This window comes from Peromyscus leucopus, chromosome 1 (assembly GCF_004664715.2).
Source record: "Peromyscus leucopus breed LL Stock chromosome 1, UCI_PerLeu_2.1, whole genome shotgun sequence".
NCBI classification, from domain to species: domain Eukaryota; kingdom Metazoa; phylum Chordata; class Mammalia; order Rodentia; family Cricetidae; genus Peromyscus; species Peromyscus leucopus.
The window spans coordinates 189,830,108-189,846,983 of NC_051063.1; the positions used below are offsets into that span (position 1 = coordinate 189,830,108).

Here is a 16,876-nt window from a genome sequence, read left to right on the forward strand (position 1 = left end):
CCCTCATTGGCTTGTTGCCTAGATGCCTCACTTCATTGTCACTGCCTGTCTGTTCAGATCTCCAGGTCTGTATGGCTGTTAGTTTGATTAAAGGCATGTGTTACCATTCCTGGTTCTGTTCCCTATATGGCCTTGAATACAGACAGACTGTGCCTACCAAGTGATCAGATAAAGGCATGTGCTACCACTGCCTGACTTTTATGGTTACTTAACATGGCTTGCTATTTCCTCTGATCTGCAGTCAAATCTTATTTATTAACATACAAATAAAATATTACTACATTTCAACACAATAAAATATTGCCACATCCAACTTATTACCTCATTTCAACTTCACAGCACAGGACATTTGATTCAGTATTTGGGTCTGTTTGGGAATACTTTCCAGTTTTGTCCTTCTATTGAGTACAAAGAATTACTTTTGTGTTTCTGTCCATAATAACCATCAAACCCTCTTACAGAACACCAACTGAAATCATCCAGTTTCCATTGGCCTTAACTTTATCCATGGGTGAAGTCAATAGGAACCCTGATCTTTTGCCAAATATGTCATTAGTATTTCAATTGCTGGAGGGTGGATGTATGACTGTGTCAAAATTATACAGTCTCATGCCTTTAGCTGCAGAAAATCAAGATTATTACACTAATTATGAGTGTAATGAAGAGCCTACTTGTACAGTGGTGCTGACAGGACCAAACTGGGAAAGATGTGCGATGTTTGGGACATTTCTGAACCCCTGCCTATCTCATCAGGTGAGATTTTTGTGGTGTGGGTTTTCAAGAAATTGTGACTCTGTTGGAACAATACCAAGATGCTAAGAAGAGTGTGTGGAATTATGTGAAACTGTGTGGTTCAAGAGTACTATTCTGAGACTTGATGTGGCTTCATTTCCTTTTTTGAAGTTGAGATGAGGGAAAATCATAGGTGAGAAGCTTTTATAGAACTCTTTGCTGAAAGTGTGTTTACAAGTTCTTAGAAGTGCATGATACCTCATAATGCTCCCTGTGTTCTAGATGCTTCAGCTTAACTATGGACCTTTCCATCCTATCTTGAGTGATCATGAAAAATTTCCCTATCTCTATCAGATGGCCCTCAAGGACACAGCTCTACCCCTGGCAATGGTCTCTTTGATGCTTCACTTCAACTGGAACTTGATAGGACTGGCCATCTCTGACAATGACCAGGGTACCCAATTTCTCTCACATTTGAGAACTGAGATGTAAAAATATATAGTCACCTTTGCCTTTGTAGGCATGATCCCAGCCAACATGCATTTATACATGTCAAGAGCTGAAGTGTATTATAACCAAATCATAACATCATCTGCAAATGTAGTTATCATTTATGGTGACATAGACAGTACTCTAGCTGTGAGCTTTAGAATGTGGGAATCTCTGGGTATACACAGAATAGTTTTGACCACATCACAGTGGGATGTCACTACAAGTAAGAGAGACTCTACTATTGGCTCATCCCATGGGACACTAGCTTTTCCACACCACTATTCTGAGATTTCTGGTTTTAAAACTTTTGTCAAGACACTGAACCCTCTGAAATACACAGATGAATACCTTGCAAGGTTGGGATGGATGAACTTTAACTGTGAAGTCTCAGCTTCTAAGTGTAAGACACTGAAGAATTTTTCATTCTATGCCTCATTACAATGACTAATGGGACAGACTATTGACATGGACTTTAGTGATGACCGTTATGACATGTATAATGCTGTGTATACTGCAGTCCATGCTGTCCATGAGATGCTTCTTCAACATGTGTATAATGGGAATGAACACCATGGTAACTGCTTGAAGGTAGTGTTTTTTCTATTGGATGAAATTATGTGTCATCAATATAGCCTTTAAGAGTCTGTCAGATGCCCCAATTCATGGAATGAGCAAATATTTAATCAAATAGGAATATTTTGAAATTATTTCCTGGCAAGGAATTAAATCTAGAGTCTGATATAAATATTAATATCAAAGCAATGGAGTGGAGGACACAATTTATCAAAGAGTATCAGTAACATAATTACAGAATGCCTGAACATCATTTCACTTCTTCTATTACTGGAAATATAACAGTCCTTCCTCATTAGTCCTCTCCATGATAAGAAGATGAGCCCTTGTTCATCGATTGTCAAACATGTGTTAATCAGTGTATGAAATGGTTTTCACAAGTGTTCTCAACTGATTCTGCCCTAGTGTAGGCTCTAGTGACCTTCTTTGGCACACTGTGAGTAATTACACAGGAATTACTGTGTAACAGTGGTGCTCTTATTTATTTCTGGACATACATGTGTCCATGTGTGTGAATGAATGGTTCTCACTGAGTATGGGGGAATGATTCTTTTTTTCTGTGTATCTGTGTGTATATCTGCATTTCTTCGTATATGTATATATCTGTCTATCTGCATATCTATCTGTGGAACTGAGCATAAATTTATCTTGTGTCAATGTCTTTGTGTATGTGTTTGTTTTATGTATATTTTCCTGTGTGTTTTTTAGTTCAGCTGCATGTCACTACTGCGTGTTTTGTGTATCTGCTTGCACATATGAATATCTGTTTTTCTGTGTGTGTGTCAATCTTTTATTGTGAGCATAAATTTGTATATGTCAATGTTTCTCGGTGTGGGTGTCTCAATATGTGTATGTCTCCCGTGTTTATGTGTTTATAAATGTGTGCCTTTGTGTGTGAGCCTCTGTGTTTTCAGGTTTCTGTTTCTGTGTGTCTGTTTGGGTTAGTATAACTGTCTGTTTCTGACTGTATTTTGATGTGTGTTTCTGACATATACACGTGTGTGTATATTGTATGTATCTGTATTATATATGTATGTCTGTATTGATGTGAGTCTCTCTCTCTCTCCCTCTCTCTCTCTCTCTCTCTCTCTGTGTGTGTGTGTGTGTGTGTGTGTGTGTGAGAGAGAGAGAGAGAGAGAGAGAGAGAGAGAAAAGAGAGAGAGAGAGAGAGACAGAGAGAGACGAGAGAGTGTATGCATTTTTCTTACCAAAGTTTTATGTCTGCACGTATATCTGGATTTCTGTTTGGTAGTTTCCACTGAAATAAATTAAATTCTAGGAATGTTATGAAACATTTATCCACTTGCTTCTATTTCTCTTATTATATTTCTCTCAGGGACACCTTTAATAATGTTGCCTTTAAGATGAAATATGTATATGTTTTCTGACTTTAGTTAAGGGCACATACATTATAGAATGCTGCCTCTGTTTCAGCTGCACTCCTTTCTGAGGAAGACTCACTTCACTAATCCTGTTGGAGAAAACGTGAATATGAACAAGAGAGAAAACCTACAGGCAGAGTATGACATTTTCCAGATTTGGAATTTCCCAAATGGATTTGGACTCAAGGTGAAGATAGGAGAGATTAGTCCATATATTCCACATGGTCAACAGCTCCATTTATATGAAGACGTGATAGAGTGTGCCATAGGAAGTAGACAGGTGTGTCTGACCAAACTGTAATTATTTCTGTCATACAGCAGTAACACTGTCAAGTGGGTCCATTTGTGCTGCCTTGTAACTGATGCACTGAAATAGATTGTCACATTAAGAAGCATTTTCTAGCCTCCTTCTTTATATTTCTTCTTTTCAGTTTTTGATGTGACATTTTGTTAATTCTTTGAGGTTCTCAGACATGCATACCATGCATACAATGATTTTTCAATCATTCCACAAAATGTTTCTTGTTTTTATTACAAAAAGAAAATTAATAGTTACCACTGTACTATATTATTTCCAGTAAAATGTGCAATATCCTCTTGATACCATTCTGATTACTACACAGTGCTTGTTTCTGCTGAACTATTGTCATAGATGCTGAAAGACTGAAGGTAAATGTAAGGAGGCGTAAGGTAAACACATGCAAACCATTAATTATTATTATATAATGTTTTAAGCCATTGTACCAACAAGTCCTAAATTGCCAACATTGCTAACCAAATATTAAGATAACAATTTCATAGCCCATTTAGATACCCTATGAATTATAACTTTGTTTTTTATTTCTTTCTTCCTTCCTTTCTTTCTTTTTTCTTTCTCTCTCTTTCCTGTCTCTCTCTTTCTATTTTCCTTTTTTCTGCTAAATATGTATTGATGTCTTGTCTACATAAAGGTCTCTGCAACCCTGGTATGCCAGGTGCATATGGATACCAAAACATTGGCTTGAATCTCTGGGTTGTGCACACAGTGCAGGGCCACCCAGTGGGTGCTGAAAGTCATACTTGAACCCTATATAGGTACAGTAATTATTATAGACAGTTGAGCCATTTCTCCAGCTTTGAAGTATGTTCTGTAAAAAATATTCCTCAATAGAAGAACATTTCTTGGTCCCAATAACTCTTTATAGATCTCTCAAACAAACAAGTGTGTGCTTATTTTCCTCATCTGTGTGAGGAGGAGGTATTATTGGCTTTGAAAATTTATAAATGATGTATACTTCTATGAACCTAAGGTATATTATAGGAATGAATTCTGATGTGGGTGGTTTTAAGTTATCCAATTCAAACTTTCTGACAGCTCTCATTCGGCCTAGATTGAGTGACTCTGTTCATACCCAGTGAGCCTTGCCCCTAGGACACATTACCTCACCAAGATACCCCAGTGGACTCTGCATCTACACTCCCTTCCCCCTTACCCATCCATTGGAGACCCCAGCAACTTCCTGAGGCGAGGAAACCAACCCCCAGGTATCATTGGGCCTAGAGAGAGCTCGCATTGGACAAAGAGATGGCACTGGACCAAGAGTAACCTCAGGAGACAGGGAATCTGCCAGATCCCATTATAACAAGGGTAGCTTTTGGAGAAGTAGAATCTGTCAGCTCTCATTGGACCAAGAGAGTCTTCTAGAAACACAGATTCTGTCAAATCTGACTGGAACAAGAGCCCTGATAAGACCAAGAGTGGATCAGAGAGCCACAGAATCAACTAGCTTGGGTTGACCCAAGAGATGCTCCCCCAGACACAGAACCTGCCTGCTCCAATTAGACCAGGAGCTAAGATAGGGCCAAGATGGCTCCCTGAGCCACAGACAAAACAAGCACAGAGTATACCAACAGCAACTTGATAAGACACAGGCACCTCTTATACCCATTAGGGGAAGAGATGGGCAATGTCTAGGCAGAAGTACACACAACAACATAAAGAGCAATACAGCATCGCCAGAATGTAGCACTACTACAAAAGCAAGATCTGAACATCACAATATTGAAGAAATGGAAGAAATCAACATTAAGAATAGCATCAAGAAGATGCTACGATCTTTTCAAGAAAAAATGAAAAATGAAATTGAGGAAGAGAATAACAAAAAAGTGGAAGAAATCAATAAAGAAATTGAGAAAAAGAAATAAAAAATGGAAGAAGTCTATAAAGAAATAGAGGAAAAGACAAATAAAAAAATTGGAAGAAAACAATAACTCCCTTCAAGAAAATCATAAAAAAACAGTCAGGTGAGGGAAACAATTCAAGACCTGAAAAGGGAAATAGAAACAATGAGGAAGCTACAAACAGAAGGAATGCTGGAAATAGAAAATCTGAGTAAAGGAACAGGAAAAACAGATGCAAGCATAACCAACAGAATACAAGTGATGGAAGAGAGACTCTCTGGTGTAGAGGATATAATACAGGAAATAGATTTGTTATTCAAAGAAAATACCAAAGCCAAAAAAGTCATAATACAAAATGTCCAAGGAATCTGGGACACCATGAAAAGACCAAACCTACAAATAATAGGAATAGAGGAAGGAGAAAAATACCAACTCAAAGGCACAGAAAATATATTCAACAAGATCATAGAAGAAAACTTTCCCAACTTAAAGAAAGAAGTACCTATGAAGATAAAAGAAGTCTTTAGAACAGCAAACCTACTTAAGTCCCTAAAAAAGACTCTTTGCCACATCATAATGAAAATCTAAATGTACAGTATAAAGAAAGAATATTAAGAGCAGCAAAGGAAAATGGCCAAGTGACTTATAAAGTCAAACCCATCAGAATAACACCTGATTTCTCAACGGAGACTTTGAAAGCCAGAAATACTGGGATAGATGTAATGCAGACACTAAGAGACCACGGATGCCAACCTAGCCTAAAATACCCAGCAAAACTTTCAATCATCATAGACAGAAGGAACAAGACATTCGAAGACAAAGCCAGATTTATACAATACCTATCCACAAACCCAGCCCTACAGAAAGCACTAGAAGGAAAATCCCTACCTAAGGAAGTCAGATACACCCTCAAAAACACAGGCAATACATAACCTCACAACAGTAACCCCACAGAAGAGAAGTACACACACACTACCACCAAAAAATAACAGGAATGAACAATCACTGGTCATGAATATCCCTTAATGTCAATGGATTTAATTCACCTATAAAAAGACACAGGTTAACAGAATGGATACGAAAACAGGACCCATCTTTCTGCTGCATACAGGAAACACACCTCAATTTCAAGATAACCACTAGCTCAAGATAGCTGGAAAAAGTTTTTGTAATCAAATGGTCTTAAGAAGCAAGCTGTGTAGCCATCCTAATATTCAGCAAAATAGACTTCAAACTAAAATAATTCAAAAGAAATCAAGAGAGGCATTACATACTCATCACAGGAAAGATCCACCAAGATGAAGTTTCAATTCTGAACATTTATGCCCCAAACACAAGGGCTCCCACATATGTAACAGAAACATTGCTAAAGCTTAAATCACACATAAAAACCTACTCATTAATATTGGAAGATTTCAACACCTGACTACTGGATATATCTGACAAATCAAAACTTAACAGAGAAATAAGGGACTAATCTACAAGAAAAGGACAATTTTCTGGATAGGTACCACATACCTAAATGAAATCAACACGAGCTAAACTACTTAAATAGACCAATAACCCCTAAGAGAGTAGAAGCAGTCATTAAGTCTCCCAACCAAAAATAAATTCCAGGATCAGATTGTTTCAGTACAGAATTCGACCATATCTTTAAAGAAGAGATAATACCAATACTCTTTAAATTGTTTCACACAGTAGCAATAAAAGGAATGTTGCCAAACTCCTCCTATGAGGCTACAATTATCCTGATTCCCAAGCCAAACAAAATGCAGCAGAGAAAGGGAACTACTGATTTATCTCCCTCATGAACATTGATGCAAAAATACTCAATAAAATCTTGACGAACATACTCCAAGAATCCATCAAAACAATTTTCCACCATGATCAAGTAGGCTTCATTCCTAAAGATTCAAGGGTGGTTCAACATATGAAAGCCTGTCAATGTAATACACCATATAAACAAACTGAAAGAAAAAAAAAACACATGATCATCTCACTAGATGCAGAAAAGGCCTTTGACAAAATCCAACACACCTTTATGATAAAGGTTTTGGAGTGATCAGGAATACAGGGAACATACCTAAACATAACAAAGGCAATTTCCATCAAGCCAACAGCCAACATCAAAGTAAATGGAGATAACTCAAAATGATTCCACTAAAATGAAACAAGACAAGGCTGTCAGCTCTCCTCATACTTATTCAATACAGTACTTGAAGTTCTAGTCAGAGTAAAAATACAACATGAGGATATCAAGGAGATATAAATTGGAAAGGAAGAAGTCAAGCTTTCACTATTTGCAGTGACATTATACTATACATAAGTGACCCCTAAAATTAGACCAAGGAATTCACACAGCTTATAAACACCTTCAGTAATGTAGCATGATACAAGATTAACTAAAAAAAAAAAACAGCAGCCATCCTATATAAAAATGACAAATGGACTGAGAAAGAAATCAAAGAAACATCATACTTTACAATTTCCACAAATGATATAAAATACCTTTGTGTAACTCTAAATAACCAAGTGTAAGACCTGTATGAAAAGAACTTTAAGTCCCTGAAGAAAGAAATTGAATAAGATGTCAGAAAATGGAAAGATCTCCTTTGCTCATGGACAGGTAGGATTAACAGAGTAAAAATGGCAATCTTACCAAAAGCAATCAACAGATTCAATGCAATCCCCATCAACATTTTAACACAATTCTTCACAGACCTGGAAAGAACAATAGTTAACTTTATATGGAAAAAAACAGGATAGCTGAAACAATCCTGTACAATAAAACAACCTCTGGATGCATCATGATCCCTGACTTCAGGCTCTACTATAGAGATAAAGTAATAAAAACAGCTGGGTATTGGGATAAAAACCCACATGTGGACCAATGATATCGAATTGAAGACTCTGACATCAATCCACACACCTATGAACATATGATTTATGACAAAGAAGCCAAAAGTGTACAATGGAAAAAAGAAAGCATCTTCAACAAATGGTGCTGGCATAACTGGATGTCAACATATAGAAGACTACAGATAGATCCATATCTTTCACCATGCACAAAACTTAAGTCCAGGTGGATCAAAGACCTCAACATTAATCCAGCAACTCTAAACTTGATAGAAGAGAAAGTAGGAATTAGTCTTGAACTGATTGGCATCAGAGGTCACTTCCTAAATATAACACCAGTAGCACAGACACTGAGAGCAGCAATTAATAAATGGGACCTCTTGAAACTGAGAAGCTTTTGTAGGGCAAAGGATACAGGCAATAAGACAAAATGACAGTCTACAGAATGGGAAAAGATCTTCACTAATCCCACATCTGACAGAGAGTTGATATCCAGAATATATAAAGAAGTCAAAAATTTAGACATCAAAATATCCAAGAGTCCAATTAAAAATGGGCTATAGAGCTAAACAGAATTCTCATCAGAAGAAGCTCAAATGACTGAAAGACACTTAAGGAATTGTTCAACATCTTTAATCATGAGGGAAATGCAAGTCAGAATGATACCACCTTACACCTGTCAGAATGGCTAAGATCAGAAATACTGAAGACAGCTTCTGTTGGAGAGGATGTGGAGCAAGGGGAATACTCCTACACTGTTGGTGAGAATGCAATTTTGTACAGGCACTTTGGAAATCAATATGGCGCTTTTTTAGAAAATTGGCAGTCAACCTCCCTTAATATCAATCCTCCCAGCTATACCACTCTTGGCCATATACCCAAGGAATATTCAATCATACCACAAGGACACATGTTTAACTATGTTCATAGCAGCATTATTTGTAATAGCCAGAACCTGGAAAAAACCTACATGCCCATCAACTGATTAATGGATAAATAAAATGTGGTACAGATACACAATGGAATACTGCTCAGCAGAGAAAACAATGACATTATGAGGTTTGCAGTCAAATGGATGAATCTAGAAAAAAATTGTCCTGAGTGAGGTAACCCAGACTCAGAAAGACAAACATGGTAAGTACTCACTCATAAGTGGATACTAGATGTAAAGCAAAGAATAACCAGACTGCAACTCACAACTCTAGGGAGGCTGCCTAGTAAAGAGGACCCTAAGAAAGACACAGGGATCATGCAGCGACAGAGAAATGGAAGAGATCTACAGGAGCAAACTGGATGTGAGGGGAAGTAATGGAGGACAAGGGAGGGGGAAAGTGAGCTTAGGGGAATGGGAGGTCCCAGCTGGATCAGAAACAGTGGGAGAAAAAGGAAAGAGATATGATGATAAATGAAGACCACATGGGAATAGGAAGAAGCAGAGTGCTAGAGAGGTCCCCAGAAATCCACAAAGATACATCACTATAGACTACTGGCAAAGGTCAAGAGAGTGCCTTAAATGACCTATGATGATCGGATGGCTGAATAGCCTAACTATCATAATAGAACTCTCTGGAATTGCCTCAACTGAATCTACAAAGTTGGCTGAATCCCCAGGGAAGCCCTTGCCTTGGAGGAAGTGGGAATAGGGGATAGATTGGGGGCAGGAAGGCTGGGGAATGAGAGGAGGAAAGACAGGGGAATTCCTGGCTGATATGTAAAATTAAATTAAGTATAAAATAAAAGTATTTATTAAAAAAATCCCAGCACTCGGGAGTCAGAGTCAGTCGGATCTCTCTGAGTTCGAGGCCAACCTGGATTACAGTTTGTGTTCCAGGAAAGGCACAAAGCTACACAGAGAAATCTTGTCTCAAAAAAGCAAAATAAATTAATTAATTAATTAATTAATTAAAATATTAAAAACCTCTGTATGTTCAGGATTTGTTATCCCATGAATCTAGGCTTGGGGACTTTACTTAGTGAGTCCAAGTGAGCTAGGGTTGCATATACAGACCCTCCATCAAAAGAAATAAGCAAAAAATTGGACAGTGATAATTTATTCTAGTTACATCCTCTTGCTTTAAAATTTCATGGTGTCATTGTTTTTTGCTGCTGAGTAATTATGTAAATGTATCACATTTCCTTTATCCATTCTTTGGATGAGGGCCATCATCCTGAGTTCCTGAGTGAGTTAACCAAGACCCAGATACGGAAACGTGGTATGTGCTCACTCATAAACTGAACATAAGATGGAAAGCAAATGATAACACTCAACAGCCCCTGAGAAGCTAATTAAAAAGGAGGACCCTAAGAGGGACACATGGATTACCCTAGGAGGGGAAATTGCTGGAATCTCCTGGATAAACTGAGCAATGGGAACATGAGATTTTGCTGTGGCCCAGTTGGGGGAGGGATGGAGAGGGACAGCAATGAGGATATATATTGAGAAAGGGGATAATTATGGCATTATGGGGATAGGGAGAAACCTGGTACCAGAGAAACACCTAGGATTCTACAAGAAGGGCCCAGCTGAGATTCCTAGAGAAGATACCTGAACTGGCCTTCTCCTATAATCATAATGGTGAGTTCCCTAATTGTATCATAGAGTCTTCATCTAGTAACTATGGAAGATGATTAGATGCACAGTCAAGCACTGGGCCAAGCTCTGGGATTCCAATTGAATAGAGGAGGGATTATATGAGCAAGTGGTTTCAAGATCATGACAGTTCAACCCACAGAGACAGCTGACCAGAGTAGTGTAAGCTTAGGGAATGTAGACCAATAGCTAGGGAGCCTTCATGGGACTTACCTAATTCCTGTGCATGTGGGTAATAAATGTATAGCTTGGTCTGTTTGTATTCCCTTGCAGTGTGACAACTGTGGTTATGATTTTCTTTACAGCAATAGAAACCCTAACTGGGGCTACATTCCTAAAGCTAGCCACCAGGGTCTATTCCCTTATTTAGCCACTTTCTTTTCCTGAGGTCATCAAGGTCAAGCTACCAAAGTATTGAAGTTCAACAGCAAAATCTCCCTTGTGAATCTCCTAATTAACATGTCCAATCAAAATGAAAAACTTCATCCTAACATGGGGTTCCCATTTTTCCTTCATAAACTGCCATTTTCCTAAAGGCCACAACTCTGTCCTCTCTATTCAGAGGCAGTTCTTTGTCCTCCCTGTCCTAAAAACCTTTGTGTAGATGTAACCAACCATCTTATTAAATAAGAAACACAGAAACAATATAAAAGAGAAAGCCGAGAGGTCAGAGCTCAGAGCTAAAATCTCACCCTTCCTCCTGCTGTCCCAGCTTCGGGAAAAGAGACCTACTTCCTGTCGGTTCGTTTTTTTATAGTCTGTTGTTCTGCCTTCTCATTGGTTGTAAACCCAAACACATGACTGCCTCGTCACTGTCTGAATGTACAGCCCCCTAGGTCTTAAAGGTATATGTCTCCAATGCTGACTATATCCCTGAACACACAGAGATCTTATGGGATTAAAGGCATGTGCCACCACAGCCACACTCTTGCTATGGCTCTAATAGCTCTGACCCACAGACAACTTTATTTATTAACATACAATCAAAATAATAATTCAGTACAATTAGATTACCACCACATTTCCCCTTTTCTATTTTAATAAAAAGAAAAAGAAAGCAAAAGGTTATAACTAACAAAAGAAAAACTATATACAAAAGTACAATAACTATATACAATATATACAAGTAATAAATACCTAAACAGGTATTTGACAAATCAGAGAAAATAATTCCATTATCTATCCTATTTTGGTAAATCCAAGATGTATCTAATGCACTTTCTATCCTAATTAATTTTCAACTATAACTAACTAATCTTCAACCATAACTAACTAATCTTCAACTCCGGCAGAGACCCAAGAAGGGAATAATATTAGCTAACAAAAATAAAAACAGGAAGTGCATGCAAGCAACTTCCAAAAAATTTTGTGAGTTGACAGAAACAGCCAGCTGCCTGGGCAGTCACCTGAGGTTTCTCCGCAGTGTTGGGGCATCATCTTCAGCCTATAGACTTAGTGTATCTGACAGACTCATTTGTGAAGTAGGATGTACACAAGGTCAACAGTTCAACCTCACATTGGGTGAGAGCAGTCCACGTACCAGAAACACCTGAATTCCACTAGTGTCCTGTCATGATTCAGGATTTTAAATTCTGGAAATTGTTGACAGTTTTTAAATTCAGCTGTCCATTCTTCTTGGCTGTGTATATATGGCTTCATCTCAGCATCTCCTTCTTCTCTACATCCCTCTATTAAATGCCAGTCTACTTTTGAGAGGCATGAGCTTTCAGCTGCTGTTCCATTGTACAACAGAATCCATTGGCCCTCTGCCTGTTAAGCTGCCTTCGAAGAAAAGGGCACTGTACCTTTTCCGGATGTGAAGGCCACTTCAGGGATGGGGCCATATTGTCCTGGCCTCAGAAGATGCCTTTTGATAAAGCCATAACCACACTTGTTTTGACAAGAATCAGTAGTCCCTTGTTTCGTGATCTGTCTGTCCATTTTGTCCTGTTGATTCAAGGATACTTTTGTTGTCCAGTAGCTAACTTTTGCCAGAATGAAAGTTGACTCCATATGCAGTTTCTTCAATGCCCATATTTTCTCTAAAGTAGATTGGTACTGCCAGGAGCCGACATGTCTCAAAAAAGAAAAATTTTCTAAGTTATTAAAACATTTTAAATGCCATATTCTGTAGATCTCTGAAGGGTTTGAAGATGACCTGTCTAAAACATCTCTGCTCAATTTTTAAAACATATCTAATATGACTACAAGTTCTATTGTAATGTCTAACTACTAACTTTCATTTCTTTATATCCTAATAGTTGGTAATAATAACATTCAAGGATCAGAAATTTGCATTACATTGTTAAATGGATGGAATAAATACAATTAGAAATATACATATAGCATTTTCTAACAATATCAGTTTCAAATTTGTATACAATATAAAACAATTCAATCCAATGTAAAGTATTTAAAACTAGTAATTGTCTTTTTCTTTTCTTTCTTTCTTTTTTTTTAAACAAGAACCTTAAATCTAAACTCCTTTGCTTAGCCTTTTTCCTAACCCTTGACAATAATTTGTAACCAACCCCCCTAAATACTGAAAATTATCCCAGACCCAAAACCCATTAAAAAGACCAAAAAACCACCCGCCCCACACCACCTCTTTGGGAATGTGGGCGTCGTATTCTTAAAATTGCTTCCTGCTGGGTATGGGCAAAGTTTTCTTTATCCTGAAAGAAAAAATTTAGGTTAATTGTCAAATTCTAGGAGAGGTAACTATATCCTTCATTATCCAGTCTGTGTATAATGCCAAAGTTCAGGGTTTATCTCAAGTCCTTATTCAAGTAGTCTTTGAGACTGGATCATCTCAGCTAGTCATCTCAAAATTGCTCTGAGCACCTTGTAGTTCAAAGCTGATCTGTGGATTATGTTTGTCAGCTTAATGATATTATTATTGTCCACGTGGAATTGTTGTTGTTGTGGGGCCCCATCTTCTTTCTGGAGACTTCAGTTGATGTTAGGCCTGGCCATGATTTCCTGCAGAAAACTGATAAGAGACTCAAACACAAAAACATATGGCGCCCAACGTGTTGGCAAGAGTTTCTACCTAAAACCTGAGAAAAGATTCTAAAATGGAGCTAAAAACAGCTTCCTAATTGTCTCTCTCAAAGGAGCGGCAGCCTGCCGGTTTGAGCTACCGGTGGGTTCCTAGCGTGCGAGCTTGGTCTGCAGTATGGCGGGAATGAGGCCTCTGCAGGTGGCACATTAAGCTGCATGGTGGATTTAGCCTTTGCTAGTACAAAACAAAAAGAGGTTTCTGGGCTACACACTGCTTGGATAAAAGCATAGACCCAGGATGGCTCCCAGAGCTGGTGGAAAACGTACCACCGCCATGTTGGGAAGCTGAAGTGGGCGGAGCCAGCAGCCGCAGCGCCGTTTCAGGCTTAAAAGGCTGCAGTTTAAGCAATAGGCTCAAGGTAATATAAAAAATAAGCCATGTAAAGATGGCTACCACACAGAGAATCTGGATTATGTTCTCTTTGATATTTGTAACTGAAGAAAAACATTTGATTGCAAAAGCTGTTGAGTTATGCAAAAATGTGTATTTTAAAGGTACCTTGACTTCAAAATTTGGATATAAGGATATGTTGCTTTGGAAAGGAGGCTCTGTTTTTGTTTCTACAGAAAGCCAGAGGCTATGGATTTGTTCCAGATTAAGATACATCAGGTTTGACCAGCCAAGACCACCTGAAAGGTCTCTGATGACACCATGGCCCAGATGATCCAACATCCAGAATCGTTTCAAGGCAACTGGCTCAGACAATACGGTCTCATGGACTACTCCATGATCCTAAAATTTTCTTTGTGTCCCCATAAGATACAGCGCCCCCCTCCAGCAGGAAGTAGTAAGAGAAGCTACGTCCAAATTCCCAAATATACCAAGCTGACTTTGGAGATGTGTAAAAGTTAAAACCTTCCTTTTAAAAAAAAGAAAGGGGAAGTGCTGTGGGACGGTCTGTATGTCAAATTGCTCTGATTGGTCAATAAATAAAACACTGGTTGGCCAGTGACCAGGCAGGAAGTAGGTGGGACAAGGAGAGAGGAGAATTCTGGGAAGCGGAAGGCTGAGGCAGAGAGACACTGCAGCCGCCATGACCAGCAGCATGTGAAGACGCCAGTAAGCCACCAGCCACATGGCAAGGTATAGACTTATGGAAATGGATTAATTTAAGCTATAAGAACAGTTAGCAAGAAGCCTGCCACGGCCATACAGTTTGTATGCAATATAAGTCTCTGTATTTACTTGGTTGGGTCTGAGCGGCTGTGGGACTGGCGGGTGACAAAGATTTGTCCTGACTGTGGGCAAGGCAGGAAAACTCTAGCTACACCTTTGCCCCTCTCTCTTGTTGATTTACCCATCTCCTTCATTTTCTGTCTCATGTTTTTACCTCCTATTCTCTGGTCATAGTCCTCTAGTGCAAATAATATACTTTGTGTTGAGAACTTGGTCTTTACTTGTGCAGACTCCATGGGTCCCTACTGATTCTGTATAGCATTTCTTCTATGTCAATGGGTTTGGGCTGGTAATTTGAAAGTAGAAAGCATTTCACAGTACATGTCCAAATAGGAAACACAGTCTCCATCAATTACAGGAACAGTGGTCATAAAACACACAGAAAGACATCAGGAGGCACTACAACCACGGGAACTGATACTTTATAATAAACTCTGTGCAAAATAATGGTTAATGATTTTACCCTCTCTCAATTCACCAGTTTAAGTCCTTTCATTATGGTATTCAGAATGTACTTAAAATAACTGTGCTTTCTGATAATATAGCAAATGGCATCATCAACACTCAGTTAAAGAGAAAACATAATGATTGTTTGATTTCATTCCTCATAAAGATGATGAATGAGTAGTTTGAAATGGAAGCATTGCTATGCAGCAATGTCCATCAACTACATCCTCAGAAACAAATGCAGATATTGCAATGCTTCTTCAACACACTTAATTGAAATGTCCTGTCATGCACTAATCATACATTTCTCTCTCCAACAGATGTAGATAAATGTGTGAGGTGTCCAGAGGACCAGTATGCCAACAGAGAGCAGGACCAGTGCATTCACAAAGCAGTGATCTTTCTGAACTACGAAGATCCCTTGGGGATGGCTCTTGCCTTAATGGCCTTGTGGTTCTCCGCATTCACAGTTCTGATTTTGGGGGTCTTTGTCAAGCAACATGACACTCCCATTGTGAAGGCCAACAACCAGAATCTGAGTTACATGTTGCTCATCTCACTCATGTTTTGTTTCTTGTGCCCCTTGCTCTTAATTGGCCAACCCAACTCAGCTACCTGTGTAGTGCATCAAATCACATTTGGAGTTGTATTCACTGGAGCTGTTTCCAATGTGTTGGCCAAAACAGTTACTGTTGTTCTGGCTTTCAAAGTCACAGCCCTTGGAAGAAAACTGAGATTCTACCTGACTTCAGGGGCTCCCACCTATATCATTGCCATATGTATCCTCATCCAAACTATTCTGTCTGCAATCTGGCTGGGATTTTCTCCTCCCTCTATTGAAACTGATGCACACTCTGTGCATGGCCAAATCATCAATGTGTGCAAAAAGGTCTCAGTTACTGCATTTTACTGTGTCTTGGAATAGCATGGATCCCTTGCCTCGTTGAGCTACTTTGTGGCTTTCTTGGCCAGGAATCTCCCTGACAAATTCAAGGAAGCCAAGTTGCTGACTTTCAGCATGATGCTGTTCTGAAGTATATGGGTCACTTTTCTCCCTATCACAGCACAAAGGGTAAGGTCATGGTGACTGTGGAAGTCTTCTCCATCCTGGCCTCCAGTGTTGCCCTGCTGGGATGCATCTTTTTCCCTAAGTGCTACATAATTTTGTTAAGACCAGGAGAAATTCTCTTCAAAACTTAAAGGAGAAAACATCCTTCTGAAGTGACATTTCCTTAATTGAAACGGACAATTTTAATATTGGTACAGAACCATGTCTTAGGATACAATACAACATGCATTAGCTTGTGACTCTCAACCATTCTTCTAATGATGATGCCTTGAATTGTCATGAATACTGTTTTTCTCCACATTGTTTCTTATAAAATTCCAATCAACCACTTATTC

At 38.7% G+C, this 16,876-nt stretch overlaps 1 pseudogene; it reads left to right on the plus strand.

The window, feature by feature from the left end:
* Nucleotides 1–474: 474 nt before the first annotated feature.
* LOC114687594 lies at nt 475–16,692 on the plus strand (annotated as a pseudogene).
* Nucleotides 16,693–16,876: the final 184 nt, after the last annotated feature.